We start from the raw sequence: 22,852 nt of genomic DNA on the forward strand, positions 1-22,852 counted from the left end.
TTTTTTGTTTTATTTTGTTGCTCATTTTTTCTATATTTTTTGGTTTATATATCTACATATAATTTTTGTTTTTTTAAATTATTTTTTGCTCCTTTTTTCTCTGTTTTATTTTTTGTTTTGCTCATTTTCTTCTATATCTGGGTTTGTATATCATCATCATTATTAATATTATTGTTTATATTTTTGTTTAGTTTTTTGCTCATTTTTTTCCCTATATTTGGGTCTTACAGGGTTAAGGAAGGACACGACTGTTGTTATCCTGTATTTGGCTTACTGTCGGTAAATGACACCAAAACACAAAACATGAGCATTTGTTTGAATAATCTCAGACTTTCCTGCCCTGTCTTTAACTACTGACAATGTAATTCAATGTAAAGCTTCTGCAAATATATATATTTTTGCAAATTAATATCAAAACAAGTAATATTTAAAACTCAAAACCTGAACTAATCTGCTCTATTAGAACTGACTGTCAGCCCAGTTGGATAAAAAATTTACTAAACACGAAACAACCAAAATTGTAGGTATTAAATATGTTCAAGGAGGAACACATTACTTAAAGTAAGAATAGGATTTTTTTTTAATAGTTATTTCTAAGCTTAAAAATATGCTCCAAATAAATAGTCCAGTAAAGTTCAAACTGGAATATATATCACATTTGTTAGAACTATTTCCAAATGTGGATTCATACACATTCTACAATCTGGTAAGTATTAGTATATTTAAAATAAACTGCAGTGTCCGTGTAGTTCCGAGACATTTTTAGAGCTCAAAATAAAGTAGCCAGTATTTGAGTCCTTTGTGTGATCAAATCATGATTGGTTTCTCTGTTTTTTAGAATCTCCAACTTCTCTTTTAAGAAATAACTGAGAAAAAATGCAGTTTCATCAGTGTGACTCTCCCAAGAGTCCCAGGTTATATCCCTGCAACACTGATTAATCCTGAGGTGTTATCCACAAACACACACAGATTTACTGCAGGTAACATCGACTAAATATATTTTTATGGCTGTGTGTTCCTGAGGGTTAGAACAGAGCGGATAAAAGACAAACACCACCTGCTCCAGAGTAAAACTGATGATGGAAAGCCCTAAATTTATGACCTGACGAGGATATTTTTACTCTTAATAATGTCTTCACATGAGTCAGATCTTTCAAGCTGGATGAAGATGGCCTGGGAAATTAATGCCATGTTCCTCTCACCTTTTTTTTCTTCTAAACATCTGTCCCATGTGTCGGTATCGGTTCCTCACACGAGGCTGCAGAAGCCAAATGATGTCATCTTTATAGATTTTCATGCACAGAGACAAACAGGAAACCCACATGCATGCAGCCTTCAGGCTTTAAATCTTTTTTGCCACATTTGTGTGCTGTTTATTGCATTGTTTTTCTTAATACTTTGAACGTCTCTGGATGCTATATGAGGAAATTACAGCTGTCATATCTTTCAGAAGTAGCTAAGCATACCTGGCCTGCAATAAAACTCCCAGATAAGATCACATCAGATGCGTTTTTAGCCTCTGAGGCAGATCTTTGAAGCAAGATCTGGGAAATTAAAGCCATATTACTCTGTTCTTCTTTTTTTTAATTTAATATCTGACTCATGTGTCAGTATCAGTTCCTCACATGAGGCTGCAGAAGCCAAATGATGTCATCTTTATAGATTTTCATGCGAATGGAGTCACCTAAAGAGTGCAGGGTCATAACATCTGTCAGGGCTTTAAGCATCCATCTATTACAGCTGTTTGTTTGTTGATTGCACCCAAGGCTGAAGCAGAATTACAACATCAACTAAACCAGCGGGTAACAACCTGCCTGCTTATATAAGCAGTAAATGGGACATTATGATACACTAAGGAGCTATTTCTGTTGTCTTTGTCGGCTACGTGTTGTCTTTTATGACTGACTGTCATGCTAAAACAATTCATCGACTGATACTTTCAATATTAACGAACTGTCCTTGATAAATTTGGCTGAGTTAAATCTAAAGTGCTACTTTTTTAGAAAAGTACTTTAGCAGAGCCTGTCATAAAGTACATATACTTAAAGTACCTGAATTTGTCAGTGTCCCTGAGGAAAAGACAGGAGGCAGCGCTGGAGGTAGCAGAACTGAAGATGCTGAGGTTCTCTTTGGGAGTGACCAGGATGGATAGGATCAGGAATGAGTACATCAGAGGGACAGCACATGTTAGAGGCTTTGGAGATAAAGTCAGAGAGGCCAGACTGAGATGGTTCAGACATGTCCAGAGGAGAGAGAGTGAATATATTGGTAGAAGGATGCTGAGTTTCCCACTGCCAGGCAGGAGGCCTAGAGGAAGACCAAAGAGGAGGTTTATGGATGTGGTTAAAGAGGACATGAAGGTAGTTGGTGTGAGAGAAGAGGATGCAGCAGACAGGGTTAGATGGAGGCAATTGATTCGCTGTGGCGACCCCTGAAGGGAAAAGCTGAAAGGAAAAGAAGAAGACCTGAATTTGTCAGTTTTCACAGGTTTAATTGTTACTCAGCCATGCCTTATACTGTCTCTTAAAGCAGACAAAGGTGGATCTTTCTCTGATAGCTGTAGGTAACGTCTTCCAGTTTGTGCAACCTTTAATAGATAATCTGTGCAAAGGAGGATTTTCTAAATTTTACTTCACAGTTACCCCTGGTGGCTGACCTCGTACTACCAATAGCATTTTTCTTTTTGTTGTAATCTCTCAGAGGCAGTGGGGCCGTCCCATTCACACACTTATATTCATTACTGTGCAGTTTCAAGTTCTTATTTAAGGAGAACCGGAGCCTTATTTACCAGCTTAAAATGTATGAAATGTCATTTTTGTCATTTTAGCACAATACTTGATGACTTTTTAAAAAGTTTTAGAAGAACTGATATTGGATTTGAAGTGATGACATTTCAGAAAATCATTACAGAAAATTCTGCACCGGTTACGTTTGGGCTCAGGGAGATTATAAGACATCGTCCAAGTGATTTTTACATGTGAAATATGTTACACTAACTCCATTTGAACAGCTTGTCGTCAGAGGGTTTACGATTTTAGTACTTTTCTACAATGGTGGCATTTATATCATTTGCCTTCAAATGCCAATAAGACAGCATAAAATCACTCCATTATACTGGACATTATACTTATATTGCTGTTTTCGTCATCTTTGTTGTCACGCTCACGCACTTCTGCAAATTTACCATATCATAATTTTTATTATGCACATATAAAAACACTAAAGTTGACTCAAATCGTTGTGCTTCCGTACAATTTTTTGCTTATTGTAGGACGTCCCGTGCATATTAACCACATCAGGACCCCAGAGGCAAACAGTTCTCCCTGGCCCCATGTGACCACAAAACATCACATCCTCAGAGAAATTCTTTAGAAATGCATATCAAATGTGAATAACTGTTGGTGTTTCCCAATTTCTCAGATTGTAATTCAATGTGTCTGATATTGGATGCATTAACTTGGACTTCAGAGAGCAATGATGGGTATTTTTCACAATTTTATGGCATTAAACAATCAATAAATGATTAATTAAAGTTATTGTCAGATATACTGATAATGAAAATGACTGGCTGCAGCCGTACATTTCTGCTGTGATCAATTAATGCTACATAAACAACATTACATTGCTAACACTACATTATTTGCATGAATAAAGGGAGAACAATACTTCTAATCTGAAAAGTAATCACTAGTTACAGCTTTTAGATTAAAGTATTCGATGAAAAAGCACATTTCCCTATCAGTATATTCTGGTAGTGAAGTAAAAAGTAGCATGAAATGTGTATATTCATATTCATATATTAATTGACTCGTTTTAAAGTTTGAAAATGTGGGAAAATATGTATATTTTCACAGTGAAACTTCTGATATCCACATTTTTGGGAAATCTTGAACATTTTTTGGTGGAAAAAAAGAAACATTAAAAATGTTTCTTAAGAGCATTCATTAAAAAATCAACCAAAATTCAGCGAATTTCACTGGATTTTGGTTGATTTTTTAGTGAATGTTCTGAAAGAAAATATCAGACGTTTTACTGATATATATGTAATCATTTTAGTTATTTTTAGGATTTTTTTGAAAGATTTTTAGTAATTTCTTTAATATTACAAGAATTTTCTTGCCAATTTTTGGGTATATTTTCAAATGAAACTTTTAAGGGAAACTTTTAAGAAATTATTGGAATTTTCTTCCTGAAGGTTTTGAAAATTTTCAGAAATTTGGAGATTTTTTTGCTGAATTTTTAGATTTTTTTCAGACAAGGAAACAATATTTTTTGGGGCCCGTAAATGAAGACAACAGGAGGGATAATGAACAATAATGTAATTGCAGTATGCAGCATTTCATTCAGTTTTATCCTTTCTTTTTAACACTGGGGAATAAGTATTTAAACATTTGTTATAGATATAGCATATAAACAATATAAACATTTATATTAAGTATATAAAAATTTTTAACATTTCTTTTTGTTTTCCAAAGATTTCCCAAAAATGTTGAAAATGTGGACATCAAAATATTTTTCCCCCACGTTTTCAAACTTTAAAACGGGTCAGTTTTGATCCGCAGGACAACACGAAGGTTAATAACACTTAATGTCTATTTTGGACGGTTTGCCCCTTTAAAGATCCAGCCTCTTTGTAAAGCGCCCTATGAGGCCCCGCCCTTTATGCAAATAGCCGTGACGTTGGCGGAAGGCAGCGCTACGTCTCTTCTCCCGACAGATATTCCTTTAAAGGCGTATTTAAAGCCCTGGACTCAGTTGCAGGAGCGGCGGACAACCTATGCAACAAAAGCTGCTGCAGAGCCGAGCGACTGTCCGAGCGCTCAGCGGACAAAACAACACGGAGCCAGCGGCTGACACGACCCGGCGAGGTGAGCTCGGCGTCCGCAGGGGAACAAACAGCCTCGACCGGTGGAGGGGGGGACGGATATGAAACATTTTGCTGGTAGGAGGCTCAGAGCTGGAGGAATATACAGCATCTCAGGTTGCTGCTGCGGAGGGAGAAAGAGGAGGAGGAGGAAGAAGAGGAAGAGGAGAAGGAGAAGGAGAAGGAGAAGGAGAAGGCATTTACAGTAGTTTTTTGTAGGCCTGTGTCAAAAACAAAAAGAGGAGAGAGGCTGCAAGTGCAGGCAGAAGGGGCCAGGTCAGGTTGCATAATTAGGCTGCGCTAATTATAAAGAGTGCATAATGAGAATTTGTGTTTGACAGGTATGGAGGGTTAAAAATAAAAGCAGAGCAGGCTCAGTGTTGTTGTTGTTGTGGAATAATGTTCATTTCAGTTTACTGCAGTGACTAATACACCAGTGACCAAAACAAAACACACGCCGGTATGGTTGGATTGTTTTTTTGGGGCTTGCCAGTTGAAAACAGTAAAAGAAAAACAATAAAACACGAGGAGTGTTCTTGTTTTTATTCATCACCAGAAGCTGTGGGTGTGTTGTTTTTTTCCACCTGGCTCCAGACATGAAAAATCAGATTAGAATTAGTGTAGAATTAATCCAACAACAACCACAAAGAAAAAGCTGCAGTTTTCTGAAGCAATCAATCAGCAAAGTTGTTTCTTAAGTAAGTGTAACAAAGGATCTCTGTTTCTAGCTTCCTTTTTTTGTGTGTGGTTTGTGGTGGTGAGTTAATCATCTTTGAGTGTTTCATTCCATTTGGGGACTGGGGATAACTTGAGACTTGAAAAGACCGAGTGATTGATTGATTAATCCAGAATTGTTTGTCACACTCAAACTGTAGCCTAAATAGTTAGTTACAGCCCCTAAAATTTTATGCACCACTTTCTCTGAAGGGCACCCAGGAGTTTCCATTTGAATTATTCCGCACACTTTTCTGCATTTAAGTGAGCAAAAGTATGTAAAAAAAAAAAAAAATACAGCTACATGTCGATCAAATTACTGCTGCAAAGTAGGAGTGATTGGGGAGAGAGTTGTGTGTTCCGATGTATTGGCATCTGCTGATTTATTTGTGTGTTTTTGTACATGAGAGGCTTGAGAGTGCATGTGTGTATTCGCTGCTGTATTGATTTAATGTACATTATAAGTCCACATAATGTGTGTGCCCACTGTGTGTGTGTTTTCAGGTACGACTGCAGGGCTTAAGATTGCAGCCTGGACCCCACGACGACGTCTCATCGACATTTATGAAGCTTTCAAGGCCTTTTGGTGAGTCTTGCATGCGCACAAAAGGCGGCCGTGTCTTTTATTTGCTGTCATCGCTGCGTTTTAAAGTCCTCCTCGTGTGTGTTATTTTGCAGTTTGGTCTAGTAAATCTGCACAAAAACATAACAGTGGTCCCAAAGAAACATGTAAATGGCCAACAGATGTTCTCCTCCTTTTTCAAGTCTGATGTGTTTCTCTTCTGCTGGAAACCACAGCCAGCACCAGCAGAACAACACAGACGGGATGTGCAGTCAGTGTGAGGCTTCGGCGTGATGTGGCGACGGTTTTTGGGTTTTGCAGGATCTCCGCTGACACGCACATAAACACTGTCAAGCGATGCAAGCCCTTCTTCCTCAAAAATCAGAGTCAGGCTCTTGGTTTTGATGCATTGCAGTTTAGGTTTCAGTTTGTCTGCACATGAAGACCGGCCGGTTCTGCTGAAGTGAAAGCAATCGACTTCCTCTTAATGAAATGTTTGCTGACTGTCCAGTGCTGCTGCGTCAGCATCAGTTTATTACCGCCAGAAGTAGCCAGACACCGACGGTCACGAGCAGACGGTCACATGAGAACATATGCACATGAACGTACAGATTATGCAAACAGAGAAAACTCCCCCATACATTGACATATAGACTGGCTTATATCAACCACCCACATACAAATACTTCGCCTGAAGAACTGGTTTGCATGTCCATGAACAAAACGTACTGAATGTCTTAGCATGCCACCTTTTATACCATCTACATATTCTAACACGAATGCATGACAGTCTCTTGGTAGGACAGTTCAACAAAACTCACTCTTGATGGAATAGATTGAGGTTCGGAGCTGAAATAGGAGACTTTTGTGTGTGTTTGTCACTTCAGAAGGGATTGTTTAGGCATGAAAGATGCCTTGAACACACAACAAAACACACAAACTGTATATTCCAAACTGACTGACATCTTCTGAGGCTCCTGTTGAATGAACGATTTAGAACCTACAAACCATTCCCTGATGTGCACCTAAAAACCGACGTCTTCCATCCTTTTTCCTTTGCGATCATTTCATTTTACCAATTATTAGCTCAGTTTTAGCTATTCTATGCTACTGTGTCATTTTTCTAGGAGTAAAAGTAGCATAGATATCCCACCACTGTCTAGCATTTTTTATTGAAATTAAACAACTTTGCACAAGTAGAAATACAACATTAAAATGAAATGGATCCAAAACACCAAACCAAAATCTTAAAGACAAGCATTAGCTAAACATGAGGCTGCAAAGATTTAGTTTACCGACTGGTCATCTGAGCAAAAAACAGATATGTGTTAAAATAGCAAATGGGTGCATTTCTGACCAAAGAAATGCAAGTTGCTGTGTTGATGTGTTCTGTTTTTTTGGCAGACCTGTGAAGGGCAATCGACAGCAGGCACATGACTTTAAACTATCATGAGACATGACTTTAACTTGTGAAATTTACACTGCGACAGTTGTTTTTTTTCCTGCCAAAAATGTAGAATTTTGCCATCTACTGAAATGTGCCCGTGTTTTTAGCCAAATTCAGTGTCCTTTGAAATGATGCCACACTTTCTGCCTCCTTTTCTAGCCGTTGCCAATCTTCATCCACCACACACACACAGACACACACACACACACACACACACACACACACACACACACACCCACACACTTTCAAACAGTAGATCTGGCTTTGTATCCCGAGCCCTGATCCTGAGCGCAGATAACCCACTTCCTACTGGTGTGAAGTTTTTGTACACAAACCTGAGGAGAGAAAGGAGTGAGCTGGTCTGTTTTCCCACCTATGATCAGAGCGCAGGACTGTGTGTTTATGTGCGTGTGTTTTGTCGTCTCACTTACAGCCATGCCATCAATAGCCACACACACACACACACGCACACAAACACACACACTTGTGCAGCTATAAATGCTGTTGTGTTGTCTGGAGTCACTGTATTCGGAAGCTGAGGGGAAATCCGACTGGCTCCCGGACTGTTTACATATTTAAAAAAAACTTTTTTTTTTGACCTAACGGGAAAACCAAAATGTAATTCTTGTCCAGATCCGGCCTGACCTTTCCCAAGTCTGGTAAAGTGTTTACTTTTAAGGTGGGTAAAAGTATTGCTGTGCTACCAAACTTTCTCTTCAGACAGCAGATCAGCAGAAAGTGGAAAAACAGAGAGGAGATGTCATGATTTGATTTCCTGGCGGGTGAATAGATCTGTGTTGAGGGGAAACTGCAGGCTTGTGTGTTTGTTTGCGAGCGTGGAGACTATCAGCATTGCTGCGTGCATGCCTGGTTGGTTTTCTAGTGGTGAAGGACTGTTATCAAAGTCAATATCAGATGGCTGTACTGTATTTAGCTCTGGCTTTGAGTTAGAGGACACACACACACAGAGAGAGAGTCTGTTGTTGAAGAGATTGTCAAGAATCCAAAACGCCTTCTAAGAAAATAGACTTTGCACTTTGTTTGCCTCTTCTACTCTCCTCTTATCTTGTCTGCCTTTTTATTCTGGCTTTTTTCTCCCCTTTTTGTCATTTCTGTTTTTTATTTGTTTCCATTTGTGCACATCTTGAGCTCCAATCTTGGAGACTTTATCTTTAATTCTGTGTTTTCCTCTATGTTGACACCTACTGCCATGAGAAAGCCCAGTGTGCTGCATTGTTTTCTTGCTCTTGGGAGACAGTTTGAAGGCAGTGATGGAAAGTTTGTTCTTCACTTTGACAGCAGTTTCTGACAAAACAGTGCCACCACCAGGTTTGTTCAGCAGCTGCCCGGGAGCTTTTGATCCCGTCACTCAGATCTTCCTGAGCAGACGGAGGTGTTATTTTTGTAAACCCCTGAAGGAGGAATTTTCAGTAGTTTCCAGAAATGGAAATGAGAACATCTGCGTTTCTGTGACAGTTGAGAAATTGGCATCTGTTGACGAAGCTCATGTTGTTGGATTGATAGTTGTGTTCAACGGACTTCATGAGTGTGATTGTGACGGATGGTGGCACTTCACATAGTAAAGTGGTAGCCTTTCAAAATTAGATTAAAGAGAGAAACCCAACAAATCCAAATGGCTCCCTCAGAGCAAACTGTAATAGTAGGATGAAAAAACACCCGATAGAACCAGGCTTAGGGAGGGCAGCTGGCTGCCTCGACCAGTTTGGGTTGGAGTGGACAAATAATCTATTAATATTTTGTCCACAGTTTCATTTTTAAAAAACTTTGAAGAAAATCATCAGACAAAATGAGAAAGAAAGAAATATTACACTGGCCAAGTGTGTTGAGAAATGGTTTAGACAGCGCTGCTTCTGTCAAATAAAATCTGGCATACACTGACATCTTTTGTTTATTTTATTTTATTTTGTCTTTCATGCTTGCATTTCCTGTTCAGGTCACATGTGGTTGCAGAGTACTTTGTGCAGAACTGAACCATATCCGAGGTTTTCACTTTCTCATACGTGTAGCGAACAATAGGTTGGCATTTGACTTTGCATTTCTGAGCAGTTTTTCTAAGGTGTGAAATCCTGTTTACAAATATGTTCGTATTCTTCTGTGAAGAATGTCGATCCCAAATGCAGAAGGGTCAGTATATAGTTGAAGGACTTTTGAAGTCCATGGGATATGTCTTGAATGCATTATTATTTAAAAAATATATAAAATTAATGTTTTTTTGTTCATTATGTTGATGTTTTCACAAATTCTATAACTATTTATGATGGAAACAATCACTTATTAATGTATATGCAATATTTAGAAGAATTTTTCTGTAAATGTCATGTGGTGTTTGGTTATAGGCATCCATGTTGATTTTAGGCCTGAAAACAGCAAAAATGTCAACTACGATACCTGTCAACTCTGTTACATAAAGACTACTATATATCATGTATTGACCCAGAAGCAGCCACATCACCTAAGCCAGTGTCGGCACGAACTAAATCTTGATGTCTTAAAATGCAGCGCAAGCACTAGGCAGGAAGATTTGCTGCTTTATTCAAGGGCACCTTGTTCATTTTCCCGCCCATCTGGAGATTTAGATAATCTTGGCCGGATTCTAATACAGATTATTCTTTAAACCTCTAGTGATGCTAGGGATCCAACTTATTGCCTATTGCTGTTTTTAACCGCAAAAGGTTCTGGTAAAGGTCAGATTTTTCCTTTGAGATGGGCCAAGTCTAAACTGTGGTAGCATGAATAGCCTCAACAAATTTGGCTTTGCTGCACTTGGAGCTGTTTGGGCTAAACTGCCTGAGGTCAAGTTTAATACTCTTATCAGTGGGCAGCGCTCTGCTATGAAACATCTGCACTTAGGGCAGATTTAAAGTTTCTTTCTTTAAATCTTGTCAAAAGTCATTTGGTCTCTTGTTTATTTTGGGTTATGTCCAATGAATGTCCCCATGTTTACTGACTCATCCTGAACAGATAATGCCCAAATGATGCCGCACCTTCCAATTAAATTACCAGAACGCTGTCTGGATGCCAGAGATGACTGGCAGCAAGTCAGATTTGCTTTGTGTTGTGTGTCTTGGCAGCTTTTAGGTCTTGGTGGGTGAAGCAGGCACCACACCCATTTCTCTCACACTTATCTCTCTGCCGTTTGCTGTGTCATGGTTGAAGTTGACCTCAAACTGTTTGAATGCATGGAATGTGATGCATAGGACATCTGTCAGGATTGTCTACAATTTTTTTTTGCATTAGACAACAGTTTTATTTTTTATTTAAGTTTTTCTTAAAATATAAACATGGTGTTCCTTGTGGAGCTTGTAAAAGAATCTCCAAGTTGAATAAGACACTTCAAATTGATCCCAGGTAGGACGAGTAATATAAATGCAATCCTAATATGATAGTACTTTTGTATTAAGGATGTCCGATATTGTCTTTTTGGCCAATAACCGATATGCCGATATTGTCCAACTCTTCCGATATCAACCGATACCAATATACGTGGGCTGTTTAGGTAACATCACACATCTCCTGTTGTGGAATTAACACATCATGCCTGATTTTATTGTGATACCTCACTGGATACATTCTCAAATGCAACAAGGCTTTTCAAATGTAATCATTGTCTATGCAAAATAAGGAAACTACTTAAACTTGAGTTCTGGAAAAAATGCCATATTTTTGCAATATCTATTTCTTTTACTGTCTCAAGCAACAGTTCACACTCTCCCTCTCTCTATGAGTCCAGTAAATGCCAGCGAAATCCAGCCCTTACTTTATCGGTTTTCATGATAGGCAAAAAAAACCCCGATAATGATATTGACCGAAATTACATTTTTATGTTAATATTGGGCCGATAATATCGGATATCCCTACTTTATATGTAATTTTATATCATACTTTATGTAAAATTAAATGAAAGCCTGGTAATGGATAAAATATTGGGTTTATACAGGGAAATTTGTCAATGTAAAGACATTTTGTATGGCAAATTTGAAGCTCGAACCAGTAACTTCAGCTGCTTTTAAATTTGAGTTGATGAATGGCGGCAGCTCTAAATGTGAACAGAGTGTCCACAGTCCACTGTCTGAACGGGTCAGCATACAGAGAGGTAGTCAGGTATCCCGGGTGAAAGAGGAGAGAAGATAACTGGCCGTGTGCCAGTAATGTCATTAACACTGTTAGTAATACTGCACTCAGAGTAATGGACACACACAGACACTAGGTCACTTTTGAGCTGATTTGCCTGCAACAGAAGCAGAAAGAGAGGTCAACATGGGATTCTTTGTCTGCAATTTTATCACAGAAGCAAAACAAACCCCGTAATGTTGCACAAACTGAGAGTGGATAAACTTGTCATGAACAGTGCTGCGGTCCAGCGTCATAACCGAACAGTGGTGTTAATTATGCCGTTTGTGCAAAGAGGGACTTGGAGGCATTTGGCCCTGGTTCACCTGTCTGTTTGTGTCGTTAAAATATGGACGCTCATGTTACATTAGAGCACTTTGGATTAAATGCTCCATCAAGTGGTTTAACCCTCTTAACCCCAAACCCATCGGAGGGTTTCATAACATGATGTGTTTTTAAAAATACCCCAAATTGCACCATTTAGCAGATCTATGTATTGTTTAAACAGAAAAAAATTTGGATCTCTAACTTTCTGACAGTGGAATGGTGTCTGTGTCACATGTGACCAAATCTAAGCTTGAAAAGGTGGCATTTCATTTAAGTCACTTTACTCTACATGCCTCATTTTAAAAATTGACAAGAAAAAAAATAAAATTCTGGGCTTCTCAGGCACTTTTTGACTGAACTGCAGGCTGCGATACACAGAGCAGACAGGAGACGAGTATAGATGCAAATTTAAAATGTAACCGTAAGATATCTGTCGTGTGTAGAGTCACCATTTTTTCCAGATGTTTATAAAATACGACTTTATTAACTTTATTAATTTAACTTTCTTATATTACACAAATTTCTCTCTACTTCTAGCAATGGTTGTGTTGTTATGTTTGAGGTGCAGGACTTTATATTGTAAAGTTTAATGTTGTTTTCTTTGAGTCTTGGTTGGTTAAGTCAGGCCAGATTTGAACGTATCATAATGTTGTTGTTGTTTGTACGCTGGTAGAACTGTCACATTCTAACTTATTTGCTCATAATCATGGCAGACTTGATGCCAGGCACGAGTCTTCTGTAGGCAGCTCAGTTTGTGGTTTGTCGCTGCCATTTGCATAAAGCTGTCAGTACAAGACGGAAGCTGGCTCTTCCTTTTTCATTACATGTAGCTATTTAAACTGAAAAAAAAAAAGACACATTAACCCCAATCTGCCCAAGTTAAAACAAGTGGTGCATTTTTGATCGGAACACTGGTGTGATGAATTTGGAGGATTGTTTGAGATGATTCACGATGTTCTTTGACTGCCAGACGTATGATATGTATGCAAGGATACGGTACATTATGCAAGTTTCATGCTCGGGTGTGCATTGGAGGTGGGCAGATCAATACTTCAGTCTTGTTTTGAGTGTAGGATCAATACCACAAAGCAGATCTGTATGATGTAATACAGCAGCAATGTGTGTTGACTCTTGGATTATCTCGTCTATAATGACAGAAAGCAACAAGTTTAATCAAAGTACAAGAAGACTTTTTAAAGCTGATTTCAGTTTGGCCTTCACTTCAGTTGACCTTTATCAGCGTCTAGCGTGTGTGTAGGTATGAAAGTGTGAACTGTGCAGTGGAATATTCCATTAGATGTGTGGGTGCGGTACCATCTTGAGGTTTTGAACAGGTCTGTGCAGGCACTTATCATTCTTCTGACTTGTTGTCGAGTGCACTGATGTGAAGCAAACATGTTGGTTACAAGACTCAAAACAAACACAGCGAGTATTGGTGCACGAGTGTTTATCTGCATTCAGCAGACTCATGAGGGGTGTTAAGTCTGCTCCTACCGAGGTTCGAACTGGTTTAAATGCGGTTTTAAGGGTTTGTTTTTATTCAAAGAGGCAATAAGACGAGCAGAGGTGGCCGGAAAGACGAACGAGAGACGCGTGCAGTCGATTTGTATCGCCACCTTGCACGCTCTTCTCCTTTTTTTTTTTTTTTTTAATACCTCTTGTTTGGCTCACAGCTCCCTTGTGGGTTTAAACCTCAGGGGGGTGAAGGAGGAGGATGCACACACACAAATACACACACATGCACACATGCAGACACACACACACGATATGTTTAAAAAAGGGGGAGTCCTCCTGGGTCAGAAAGACAGGATGCGGGAGGGGGTTTTGCAGTAATGTGATGTTGGGTAGGGGGTACTGTACTCGGAAGGGGCAAAGATGGGGTTGGAGGGGGTGAGTTGTGTGTGTGTGTGTGTGTGTGTGTCTGTGTGTGTGCATTTGTGTGTCGGTGTGGGGGTGGTTATGTGGTGAGGGTGACACTGGAGCAGTGTGCGCAAGTAGGCCGAGGCCGCTGTCAGCAGCCTGTCAGAACCTCCGTGCAGCTTTCGACGTGCAGGAGTTAACACAGCGTTTTACATTAGAGGTCACCAATAGTCATCTGTTAGCATAGCTAGCTGGAAAAACACAACAAATTTATAGGTCAGCAGATTATATAAAAATGATTCTAGATTTATGACACACGACGTTGACACCTACTGTCTAGACAGATTAAAATAACAGCATGCGCACGGCCTCACCATCCACACACGCTCTGCTCGGGCAGAATATTAATGATATTACAAATAATAAACAGTGTTTATGTAAAACTCCAGGGACCTGCAGTTTGTCTACAGAGAGGCATTGTGTTGTTGTTGTACAGATGTGCTGTTTGGACTTTGGCCTCCGAGCTTGAACAGCTTACGGAAGAAGAAATAAATAATTTAAAATTCATGTGTTGAAAGCAGGGCTAGCTGTGTTGTGCTAGCTGTGCTAACAGTTGCATATGTGGACCAGCTGCAGAGCTAACTAGTCAGGCTATTAGCTGGTGGGGCTAAAAATAAACATTAGAATGACCTGGCTGCTAAGCTAGCTGACACAACACACAGCAGAAGTCTCCTCTCCTGACCTTTCCTGAAAAAAAATAGACATGGGCCCTATTTTTGGCCTGAAAATACTGACTAAAACTGATGCTTCAAGTGAATTAGTATGTATGAATATCACAGGGACATTTACTTCTCACTTCAGAACAAAGAAACTGGATGTTATTTTGCTTAAACTAGGTCAAGATTAACATTATATAAAGTTAATGTGAGTTTTTTGACACAGTTGAGGTTTATGGTTACTGTTGCCATGCATAAAATCTGTTATTATTATAAAGAGTTATTTACGAGTCTGAGCACCCAAAGGAGAGGACAAGGACAAAACTGCCAGTAGTGGAAAAAGACTGACTTGTAATCTGAGCATCTCTTAATGTGTTTAGCGGAAGCCAGCATTGCTTTTAACAGAATTAGTGATGGCTACTGAACTAATGCTCACACAATGTTAGAAGAAGGACAATGATGGGAAAACGCATGTTTGACAACATATTGTAATGCAAAATAGACTAAATTGGCTTTTTTCGACATTATCAAAGCAGACACCAATAGTTTCAAATTCCTTTTGAGGAGTCAAATAGTCAAAATTAGAATTAGCTTTTGGTTTTATTTAGATGTCGCTGCATGTGATGGCAGTTTTGCAGTCATTGTGCCACTGTTTAGTTGAGACTTATGATGTTCTTTTAACTGAATGAAAACTCGGAGGCTCACAAGAATGGTCACGTTTATGCATATATTACTATGGTATAAAGTGAATATGATATTAGTGTCATCAGAGTGATTAAAATGCATCTAACATGTTCATTCCACACACCAAACAAACTTGCCCCCGAGCTTATTCAGTCTGCTGGAACAGTTTTGCTTCGATTCACCCTTAAAGGGAAATATGTATTACATATGTAGTATATCGCAATAACAGAGCAGAAACAGCATTGATAAGAAAGTCTTGTTCTGTGTTTTTGCAGTGACTGAAAACCAGCATTGAAAGCTGAAAAGTTGCTGTATCACGTGTAGCGCATAGTTGCTGTTTTAGTGATGATATTTTCTCCACTTTGACGTAAGAATTTTATAGTGGTGCATTTGTTTTTCTCTTTTTCTGGCGCCATCCACAACTTAAGATTTTGTTGGTCTACTTAGAATTATTTACATATACATTTTGGTTGGCATAAGAAATTAAGTTCCAGGGATGAAATCACAAAGGCTGAAATTCAGAATGTACAAGACAAATAATATTAAATGTTTTTTCGTGTCGGTGGTTTTCCAAATCCATGCCGTCCTGCTTTGTGACAGTCATGCTTCTGATGGTATCTCATGTGGTAATGCTCCATCACATGGTTTAATGTAATAAGACAGGGGCTATTGAACTGAGGCTTTACTGTATAAAGATTCTATCTCAAATCTGATGGCAAAAACCTCCTGAAAAAACTGAAATGAGATATTTATCCCAAAGAGTTCAGCCCTGCTTGCATGTAACTGATGATGTCTGTTGAAAACTGATTGGGTGTCACCACTTCTTGTGGAGTTTTTACAGAACTTTATAGGCTAAAACTATTTCATATACATAGGTTGGGTCTACTATTTTGAGTCAGCCCTATTCATTAGTAAAAGGATGGCATGCACTTGGGGCTTGAAACCATGTAATCTCATATTGTGTGTTTATTTGGATTAAAAAATATTCCTGCTCCAGTGGAGTGGGACAACAACCTCTTTGCTTTTGAATGGTCAGAAGTTAAATTACCACAAAGATCTTCAGTTTGATAAACCTTGAATCACTCCAGCTTGTTCTGTATTAGAGCGACTCCTCTAACTTGATCGACCTGTTGATCGAGCGTCTCCAGACGATCGACCTCGACTGAACCGGCGCTTGGAAGCAATGTTTGTGTTTCTGTCCTCCCGTCATATCATCGCGGTGACGACTAAAGCGAGCGAAGACATGTAGGGCTCTATTTTGAGAGAAGGCAGCTGTGAGGTTCAGGTGAGGCTGAGATCGGAGATTAATTATAAGCTGCTGGGATGTCAAGGCTGTACAAGCGAGTCAGTGGGAGGCTCTCGCAAATGTGTTAATATGCATGTGCATGTTAAAGAGCACTTATATTACATCATGTTCATACCGGCCGTTATAGTGATATAAGCCCTGTGCTATGAGGAGGGGATTTGTCATTGACGCTAGTGCACGTTGATACACATGTGCCCCCCTCCACTCTCTGCACTGCAGCAGTACTGCACCATAACGCGCACATCCAGGCTGTTTACCTCCCTCCCTTTCTCCCCCTCTCTCTTATCCCTGCCATCTGCCTCCCAGAGCTGGGAATATGCTGAAATTTCATGGGAAAATCATCGACTGAATGGGAATGTTGAAGTGTTTCCTTGCAGCCTGCGTATTTACATGCTTCTGCTTTGTTTGGTGCAGATATCTCACGCTGTACTGTCCCGTTTGTGTTTCTGTGCGTGTCTAAGAGAGATGGGAAGAGCATGACCAAAGACAACGAGTTTCTACAGTATCCTTATAAAAGACAGAAGCAGACTCAGAAAGAGACAGAGGACTCAAACACATGCCAGTGACATTTAACTGCGTTTTCATCTCACAAACACGCACACTCGGACCATTCAGTCACACAAATACTCTGCCTGAGAGCAAACAAGTTGTGAGGCTTCCTTTTGTGTTCAAAACATTTCACTTTGGCCGACTTAAAGTCTCTGACACCGAATGAAATTTCAAATTTATCACTTATTTTCCTTCTTCACATAGTCAAAATCATTTTGTAATACCATTAATTTAATATCAAAACCAATGCAATAAATGTATAAGAAAAAAAGACACTTTGTATTTCCTGTATTCCCAAATGTCCGCTTAGGTATCTGCTACATTTGTGCTTTTACATCTTTAAAAAAAAAAAAAAAGATAGAAGAAATACAACACATGTTACAGTTTGAAAAACACAAGCTAGCATATAAACACACATAAAAGCCGATTTTAAGAATAAATTACAGTGAGAAATGCACAAAATTGACATAACAGTTCATCAACCAGCTACAGCAAAAGGATGACCTCAAAAACACTTTTACATGAGGACACACCCAATCAGTCGTATACAAAAATGCATCCAGTGCATATCTGAAGTGTGTACATGGAGAAAAGAAACTGGAATTTCAGCAACAAATACAAATAATCACCCATTAAACTTTAACATATGTTCACCTACAACTGAAAATACAGTATGAAATTAATTTCATCTTTCAGTTTGAAAGCATTAATTTTTCATTTAAAATTTTGTACTGGAAGCTAATGTGCTGTTGTGCAACTATTGTATGTAGCTATTATAGCAAATAATAGAGACATTAGAATATGTATTAGCTCCAAAAATGCTATGAGAAAACAAGTAAAGTCCATATGATTAGCCTCTGGCAGGTAAAAATCAATTAACCTGGTTATACAGTAAAAGACGCTGTAAGAAGTAAAGCACCTGTAAGCAGCCAAAGACAATCTCAGTAGTTAATATCTTGCCTGGTATTCTATTGATTGGTGAATTTTGACAGGATTGTTTCACAAAGATCCAAGAGCAAGAGCATAAATCTGAGAGCAGAAGCAGTTTTAGTGCGAGGAGGTGCTCTCAGACTGAAGCACAGGACATTAGTGCAGCAACAGTAGAGTTTTGAGCAGAGCCGATTTTTACAATCTAAACATAAAATGAAGAAATGATGCTCTCGAATTGAAAAAAGCACACTCTTGGTTAAAGACCGTGAAGTAGTTCCACGTACAGATGCAGTGTAAACACACCTGAACTGAAATAACCTGACCGTGCTGCACAAAATGTGACCCTGACATCTTATAAAACTAGATTCCCTCCTTTGTGCCTCTGATAAATAAACTTTTTGTTGTAGCTGGAGATATTTTTTTGTGTGGAATTCACAGCGATTAAGCCCACGAAGCTTCAAAGCACTGGATGAGGTCATTTGGTTTTACTTCTTCTTTTCCAGAAGAATTGTTGTCTTGTGTCTCTCTCACAGCAATCTCTCAACTTTTATTTACTTTCTCTTCTTCCTTTGTCTCTTTATGAGGCACACAAACATGCAAAGGCACCAGTAGTATGTGATCTTGATCCTGATGTCTTCAGCCTTGTATGTGTGGCTTTATATGGGTCAGTGCGATGTTGTTTGCGTTGCGTTCACGTGCCTCGCTGCTGCTGTGACACTAAAACTCATGTCTGCATGCAACCTGGTAAAGAGTGATGGGTCTGGTCCTCACTTGCTGCACAAAGATAGACAGAGACAGCTTTGCAGTTAGACTACACCGTCATTTTCTTCATTAAATATTTACATTTAAAGTTGTTTCATCGGTTGCTGTTTCTGAGATCAGAAATGAGCTTTCTTTAGTTAATATTAAGGAAAGATGAGTAAAAGAGACCAAAGCAATCAAACTGAAACCAGTGACCAGTTTAGATGTGAACATTTCTACATTCCTCCCTTCTTATAATGGCATCACACTACTAGTTTCCAGGTGTTCATGGAGCTACTCAGCATTTAGCGGGTCTCTGTTTGCCTCTTTTGACGGGACATGTGACACCTTGGTCGCACGGCATCCTATTTAACCACTAAAGTCCGCTCTGTCAGCAGTAAGACATGCACCTCAGAGCACTCCATGAAAAACAAGAGTTAGAGAGAGAAGTTTACTCGTTTCTCACTTCAGCATGTGACCAGCAGTACAGACAGGGTTTGAAACTGGTTTAACTGTGTCCCACATGTCAAACTGAAGTTATCTGTTACAATCGAGCAGCAAAATGTTGATTTCAAAGTTGAAAGTGTCTAAAAATGAAGATCCTGCGATGGCTCAGTAACGCATCGACAGCTGTGTTTCTTTGTGGCAACACAAAACTTGATCTACTGGCATAATAAATGTCAGAAAATGAAGAAAAATGCCCTGTTCCCTGGCCCAAGGTGAATTCTTCACATTGTTTGTTTTGTCTGATAAGCCCCACCGGCAGGTTTGACGAGTCTGTTATTTTTGAAAAATTTGCCAAAGTGACCTCGTTTATTTGAAAGAAGCTGTAAAAACAAAAAGAATGGAAAGATTTTCAGTGAAATCTAAGCTTTGATTTGTGACATTTGACCAAAAGTACTTTATTTTACACACGTCATTTAAAAAAATTTGCCAAAAATAAAGTGTTTGCTCTATGCAGATTCTGAAAAAACAAAAAAAATCTGCATTTCTTCACACAACCAAGGAGGTATTAGTTCTTCAGCTGTGGCCAACATTGACATGACAAAAATTCGGAGACTTTTAGCTGATCTAGGTTGAACTGCAGGCTTTGTAGCACAGATGGGAGGCAAGTAACAATCTAATAAGTAAAATATCTACAGTGTGTAGAGCCACCATTTCCTGTAATACATGTTGTCTAAAAACACAGATCCTTTGATGAATGTTGGATCGAACACAATGAGAACTGTGTTTCTCAGTCATACAAATAATTGCACCATGATGAACGGATAAAAACAACGCTGCTGTATTTTGTCACATACATGTAAACACCTCCTTCACAAAGGGCGGCAGCTGTTGTCAACTTGGTTTCACAAGAGTTCTAACAACAAAAAATGACCTAGATTTTCAGCGTCGCACTCCTTTAAGTGCATTTTAATTGAGACTTGTTGGACTTGATTGACTGGTATGTCAGGCGTCTGTTGGCGTGTGGTTGCTGCTACCCTCCCCTTCCACCTCGCTGCCTAAATTAGATTCCCTTGGTTTTACATAACTGATAAGACGCTCATGTTTTTTCACGTCTGCAGTGTCAACTTGTTCTGCAGAATGGAGTCACTGTAGCCGAGGGTTACGCAGAACAACGCGCTAAATATTTCACAATTTAAGTCACTGGTTTCGCTGGAGGTTGGCACTGTGCCCCGTTTGTGACCTCATCTGTCTCTTGAGAAAGACAGGGCATGTCCCGAATTTCATGTCCCAGGTAATCTGGTCTGGCACAAGAATAAACACTCCCTAAAATAGACCGGGGTTAGGTGTGTTTGTTGTGTGCATTTGCAGAATCAGATTGTATATGCGTGTGTGCTGAACTGTGAGACACTGGAGACAGCAGACTCTTAATTCGTCCACAACCTTGAACTTTACAGGCATCTTCTTTACTCCCTTCTTGTTTTCCTCTCCTTTTTTTTCATTCTCTGCCTCCATCTGAAGACAAAAAGTTTACTAGCGAGCATTTGTGTCTTTTTTCCCCTGTTTCTTTTCTCTGCTATCTTCACTATCTCCTCTCACTCCTCTGCCGTTTTCCCACCTTACTCTCCCTCGGCCGCCCTCTGCTCTCACGTTCGACTGTGTTTTGTTTATGTTGGCCTTCAGAAAAGCTGAGGTGTAATTCTATATAAGCTGAGCTCATGTTACAGACACACAAATACACAAACGAACAATAGTGTAGCTAACTGCTGCGACATGTGTGCGGACCCGTAATCAGATAGCATTCACCGCTTTGTGTGTCATGTTAAGCGCTGAAAATTACCGATGCAGGCCAGATAGTGGTGTTTGATAATGAGAAAGAGATGCCCAGACCTTCACTTGTGATGTTTGTGTTCTTCGACTTGTTATTTTGTTCTGTTAAAAACCGCACACCGCTGTAATTACATGTTCCAAGCGCAGATCAGCATATTTACAGCACATGTAGGACATAACTGCAACTTGTCAAACTTGATGAGCTGCTCTCAAGCTTCCAAAACAGCGTCAGACTAAATATTTTGCTGTCAGAAAAGATGAATTAACCGTCCCTCATGTTCTACAGAAGTATTCAAATGGATTCAGCTCGTGTTTCATCTGAGTTTTCGCCGTGACAACTGGTGCTGTTTAACATTTCTTTGGTTTATTGAGTCATTTGGCTCCTTGTGCTCAGCAGGTGTCTTCTCTTGCGTCACTGGTGTCACAAATTCAGCTGCTTTGTGGCCACTCGGTTATGTAAAAATACAAAAAAGAATTGTTTTATGTAAGATAGCTCATTCATTTCTTGTCCAGACTCATGCACATAGGTTTTTGTTGGACAAATTTCTTTCTTTCTTAGGGAGGAATTCATCCATTTCCAATGGTTTCGTTCAAAAATCAAGTCTTAAAGTTGTAAAATTTTCTTGAGAACTGATGTATTCATAACATCAGCGTTAAGCTCACATTTGACCACCGGAATCTCAATACTTATGGCTGAAACTTCAAATATCACCCGATCAACCACAGCGTTCAAAGTAAAATCCACATTGATTAATTTTCTGCAAGGTTTCCCAGCAGGAAACTGGAACAAGATGATCAATGTTATTCACTTTACCTTTCCTATTTATCTGTCCAACACTTACTTTCTTAATTTTTCATGTAATTTCTGTAAGATGTTGATCTCTAATATGTAAATTACTCACCTTTAAATAACTTACTTTCATAACACCATTCAAAATCTTTTTACTGGAAGACACTTTGATGCAATAAATTCATCCCAAGTTATTACTTCCATTATTATTCTAAGCAATAAAGTTAAAACCAAGATCCTAGTGCTGTTTGAAGATGTGGTTGTTGAGATGATTAGCTGTAGAAAATTGTGAAAATGACAATGAGAGTTGGCTGCTGAACAGAAACTTTTTATTACAATAATCACCCAAAACAACAATACCCCTTTTCACAACTGTCTGAATAATGTCTGATTTTCCAGGCAGCATAACTTAAAAATATGATTCTACATTTCAGCACCAAGAAGAAATAATTAACGTATAAAACAGCTCCTACATTACATTATCATGGATTAATTTATTTGATTACACAATGGACAGATATTTAACTTTGCACCTAATGTGAAACATTTACTGAAAAAGTGACACGCAAACATCAAACACCCCGAAGTTCAGCTTCAGTTCAGCTGTGAGGATTTGATCTGTCTTGCATGAAAGTAAACAACATATGTTTTGGTTTTGAGATGTTGGTCTTGCAAAACACGCAATTTGAAGATGGGGACAGGAAACTGTCTTAGTTAACCCTGTGAGACCCAAATATGAGAAGAAAATTAGCAAAAAAAAAAAACAACAACAACAACAAAAAACAATTATCTATCTATCTAGCTGTCTGTCTAATAATAATAAAAAAATTAGTAAAATAATAAATTTAATAATAAATATAAATTTAATAATAATTAATAATATTTAACAATAATATGGAAGACTAATATGGAATAATATTTAATAATAAATGTAAAAAAAATAATAAAAATTAAACT

At 38.8% G+C, this 22,852-nt stretch overlaps 1 protein-coding gene across 2 annotated transcripts in view; it reads left to right on the forward strand.

Moving 5' to 3' along the window:
- The first annotated feature begins 4,705 nt into the window (after positions 1–4,705).
- The window catches only part of LOC110954968 (solute carrier family 45 member 4), a 69,501-nt gene continuing 51,354 nt past the window's right edge, over positions 4,706–22,852 (forward strand). The window contains exons 1-2 of one of the 2 annotated variants that reach the window (XM_051956095.1): positions 4,706–4,942; positions 6,083–6,164. The gene's annotated coding sequence lies outside the window, so the exon portion shown is untranslated. The remainder of the gene's footprint in view (positions 4,943–6,082; positions 6,165–22,852) is intronic. The other variant, XM_022199748.2, reaches the window with a different exon arrangement.

This window comes from Acanthochromis polyacanthus, chromosome 11 (assembly GCF_021347895.1).
Source record: "Acanthochromis polyacanthus isolate Apoly-LR-REF ecotype Palm Island chromosome 11, KAUST_Apoly_ChrSc, whole genome shotgun sequence".
In the NCBI taxonomy this organism is placed as follows: domain Eukaryota; kingdom Metazoa; phylum Chordata; class Actinopteri; family Pomacentridae; genus Acanthochromis; species Acanthochromis polyacanthus.